This window comes from Lampetra planeri, chromosome 44 (genome assembly GCF_965212315.1).
Source record: "Lampetra planeri chromosome 44, kcLamPlan1.2.h2, whole genome shotgun sequence".
Taxonomy (NCBI): Eukaryota; Metazoa; Chordata; class Hyperoartia; order Petromyzontiformes; family Petromyzontidae; genus Lampetra; species Lampetra planeri.
Genome location: NC_136150.1, coordinates 4,041,311 through 4,046,333, shown reverse-complemented (window position 1 = coordinate 4,046,333; position 5,023 = coordinate 4,041,311).

Here is a 5,023-nt window from a genome sequence, read left to right as displayed (position 1 = left end):
GGGATAATGCGCGTGAAATACTTTTAGAAAAAAATGTTTATCAAGTCTAATTATTCACTCTATGGGCTATGGAGAAGGTACATTTCCCAAAACGTTGTCTGTTATACTCGACAGTACTATCGATTGTTTAGCGTTTAAGATCCAGAAGAACGCTGGTGAACAGAGTGGAACAACGCGAACGTCCAGAATAAACACCTAATTCGAAAATCAAGCAACGTCGCACCGCCTGGCTTTGACATTCCTCCTCGTAGACACTGGTGATGTAACCATCAAACGCATCAGACCATCAACAGCAGACCGATGCGTACATCGCTTACATATTCTAGATTTGAAGCTTTCGTGACTGCAAGGATTCATATTCTTAGGTTTTTTTCGGTAAAGTCACGTAGGTAAAAAATTTAAATTAATAAAAGTAAAATAAAAATTAAATAAAAATCACGACGTTTCGGAGGCAACACAAGCTTCCGTCTTCAGGTGGAAGCTTGTGTTGCCTCCGAAACGTCATGATTTTTATTTTATTTTACTTTTATTAATTTAAATGTTTTACCTACGTGACTTTACCGAAAAAACCTAAGAATATCGCTTACATAAATAGAAACATTTCAAGACAAGCCACAGTAGTGCGATTGTGGCCAGGCAACCCAAACTGTGGACCAAATATCAAAACCCACTCCCTATTGATCAACCTTCTACGTGGTTGTAATGTGCACCGATGCCTACTTTACTGAGGGTGATATCGGCACATAAAATAAACATTGATTGATGGTGGTACACACACACACAGTGCTGCTGGCTGCTGACATTCTACGCGAGAATTGAACAGTCGATGTGCAGTGTTAGTCTGTGGGTAATGTTGGTCTTTGGGTAGTCTTAGTCTATGGGTCGTAAAGTAAACCAACTTCAGTCTGAGCTTCTTCAGCGGGAGATGAACGGCAAAAACTACACGACCTCTCTCTCTCTCTCTCCTGAAGCCTTCGTCTCGTCGTGCCCAGCAGCAGCAGACCTCGACATTGGCATCACACTCCTCAAGGACGTATTGCTGTTGTTTGACTTGCATCCCATTGGGATTTTTGCACACAGCGTTGGTGTACGGTGTTTTTTTCTGCAATATTTTGCTGTCTTTTCTTGGATTTTATGTTTGCACTTAGTCACATATTCACTTTAAGATGTTTTTTTGTTCATGTTTTTGTTTGTTGCGGTTGCACCCGATTCAAGAGCCGAATGGCTCACAGGGCTATACCTAATACATGAACTTGAACTTGAACGCTCAAGAGGACAGCGTGGTCCAGATGTCTTGTGACACCCTCAATTCGTTTACCCCTAACATTCCCCTCCCCCCTCTTTGCATGTTAATTCATGTTTCAAATAGGCATTACTTGAAAAAAAATGTTTTAGAGAATGAAATGGGGGGGGGGGGGGGTCACAAGACATTTGGAGCACCCTGTAGCTTGGGATGGGTAAGTGCTGCCCTCTACTGCGCGAACGCCCGCGGTGCCCGCGAACGAGGTCCCATTCGCAGTCGACTGCGCAGCATCCTAAGGCGGGGTCGAAGTACCCGAGACGAATTGCGCTCAAATTCTACAAACGTTCGAAGCTGAACATTGTCAAGTAAAAATAAAATAAGAAACAAAGCGCAATCCCTTCAGCCTATTCACGCGTATTTATTGAGCGCACACACACTACACCGATTAGCACGGTTGGCTGGGTACGGTGCGAAAGAAGTTTGACGTACAAATGCGAAGTACACCAAACACATTTTTTTCCTTAAACATCTCCCATATACCGATGAAGTGGGGAGCAGGCCTTCATAATCCAGCAGTGAATAGATCACGGTTAAATTATATAATCAATGCCATCACTATCATGAGTAAATATTGGCTGATCACGGATCGCTGTTGCGATGGGACAGATTGATTCGTATCGGGTAATGAGCTATTTGCCATGACGCCCCTACATAGACAGGCAATATATTACAGTATAACAAATATAATTATCAACATATTCGACAACAAACACTGTGGTCTTAAAAGGCAAAGTATATAACAAGCGACATTTCGAGCAATGGCCCTTCATCACAGTGCACAGAGAGGCCAAGAGGACAATTGCCCGAAATGTCGCATATTCCTTTTAAGGCTACTTACACACAGTGCCGGAGTTAGGGCAGGGCCTGTAGCATATGTTGTAAAGGGGCCCTAAATAAATAAAAACACATTAATATAAAAACACAATTTTTTTACTTGCATAATAAAGTTATTGTATGTTTTCTTTTGCTATACGGCCGGATAATACGACAAATCGCTAACCTTAAACACGCGGTCGTTCGTAAAAGTTGAAGGCGGTATAATACTATAGTAATAGAGCGAGTGCAGAATGACTGAACCGGAATTGGTAGCTGAAACGCATTGTCCTGAAATCTTGACCTAAAGCTTTCGTGGCTGCAAGAGTTCATATTCTTTGGGTCTTTCGGTAAAGTAACGTAGAACAAACATTAAAAAAAACATTTTTACCGAAAGACCCAAACACTATAGTATTGTCCTGATAGTGCGTTGTTTTTGTGCTGTTCGCCTTTTGGCGTCCTCTGTTAGACTAGGCTTGAAAGAAAGCTGTCTCTGCTGTGGACCAATCAGTTTCAAAGACAATGCACATACAGTCAGAACAAACTCTTTGGTTCTTTCGCTAAAGTCACGTAGGTATAAAATAAAATAAATCACGACGTTTCGGTCGCAACACAAGCGTCCGTCATCAGGTGAGAGAGCATGGTCTGCTGCCGAGGCAGGTTTGAAATGGGTGTAGCCCAAGGGTCATAAAGAAGTGGGCGGGGCTAGTGATGTTAATGTGAGAAAGGAGAGCGGCCTTCTCAACGAGGGCACGGAAGTGGCTATGTTAATGTGAGAGATGAGCATGTTAATGTAAGATCGAAGAGTGGCCTCCACGAGGCAAGAGCGTCAACGCAAGGGAACCACCGCAACAGTGGCCATGCCAGAACATGTTTTTTTTGTATGCATGTTCACCACAAGTATATGTGGTCAATGCAGATGAATGCAGGTTAATGCAAACATCTGAAATACTGGCAAAGAAGGTCTCATGAAGCTTGAATGCATTTAGCGCGGGGCCCTTGAAAGTGCGGGGCCCGTAGCTACGTATGTAGCTCCTTATTCTTTGGGTCTTTCGGTAAAGTCACGTAGGTATAAGAAAAAATAATAATAATAAAATAATAATAATAATATAAATTAAGTGAATACAAAAATAATAAAAAGAGGATAAACCGGCACTACACACACGGGCGCGGTGTCTCCGTATCGCTACTGGAAGTGTTGAGTCAAGTTGTGTGCAACAGCAGCAGCGACGACGCTAGTCGTTGACAATTGACTAATCTTCTCCATATACAGGTAGTCCCCGAGTTTCGATGGTCCGACTTACGATATTTCGATCTTACGATGGCGATAGCGATACGACAAAATGCCATCAACAACCTAACATCGTTCAAGTATGCAGACGACGGACAGAATCTTGGTGAGTGCAGCACAATATGATACGTTACGATACGTTCAATGCATGTATGATACGTAGCTTTAGCGATTTCATTTTAAGGTTACCACAATACGATACGTTCAATGCATGTTAAAAGTTTTTTTTCATAGCAGATAGGATTGTTTCCTGAAAAAACTTTCTTTTAAATTGCAGTTCATATAGGTAGGCTAACAATTTACCTTGTTTTTTTACTATACATTTTACTGTGTAATACAGTATTGTAATTAATAAATACATACAGTATATAGTTTATACAGTACGGTACTATAAATTGCTCTGTTTTGCTAAATTATCACAATTCTTTAAGACTTCTGGGTAGGCTAGGCCATCTTCGACTTACGATATTTTCAATTTACGATGGGGTCGTCGTAACGCATCTCCATCGTAAGTAGAGGACTACCTGTATATAAAAGGCAAAGTTGTGAATGTGTCTGTTCAAAATGTTTAGCGTACTTCCCGACATGCAACCAACTGGAAATTTGCCATGTGGGTACTTTCCAGACTGTACACCATGCAAAAGTTATAAAAATACACTTTTGTTTTTTTTTGGGGGGGGGGGAGCTGAATAATGCATATATGTTTTGCACAGCAAGTGAGCTCGGATGTCACATCTGTCACGTGACCCGCGCACGTGGAAGCGTAACGCATTGTAGTGTAGTGGTTAGTGCGCTGTGCTACGAACCCGGCGACCCGAGTTCTATTCCCGGTGACGATTATTTTACTGGTAGGAACGAAGTAAACCAGCCTACAATAGATTATATCGTCCGTCCGATGTCCGATTAGGTGTAGCAACATCGCCCCCTACTGCAAACACTTGGCAGGACCCTACAAAAACCTTTAGACTCAGTGAGGCTTTCCTGGCTAAACAAGTGTAACATTCCCTTATCATTCCGAGATAGTTTTTAATTAAAACATTTAAATAAAAAAATTAACTCACAGCGGCCTAAAGTCTACAGCTAGGCCTAAAGCCTAGAACTAGGCCTCAAACTCTCCCTTCGTATCGTACCCCCGCCATTTCATTTTATTATAGCCATTCATTTGTTCGTTCCTACCAGCCCACCCCGCAGGGACCTGTTAATTTGAACAGCTCCTGGGCCTCCCCTAGGTCGACTCAGCCTCAAACGCAGTAACTGGTGGTGTGTGAACATCGCCACTGGGGAGACAAAGGCGGCCGGGCGTGGTGAATTCAAGTCCCGGGCGAAGCCGGGTAGTTTAGCTAGTTGTGAATAATTCTTGATTTAAAGCTTTGAAGCCTTTAGTGACTGCAATAACGACGGCACCGCAACACACCCACCACGTGCGTTGCCTGTTGTGTACGTATATAGTATCTTCTTGGTTATTTCGGTAAAGTCACGTAGAAGGGAAGTAATAAGAACCAATAAGATGAATCCCTGCAGTCACGAAAGCTTTAAATCGAAAGTCGAAACGTATATAGTATGTTAATGAACCCACGTGACGTGATGCGGGGTAGGGTGGGGGGGGCTCATTTCAT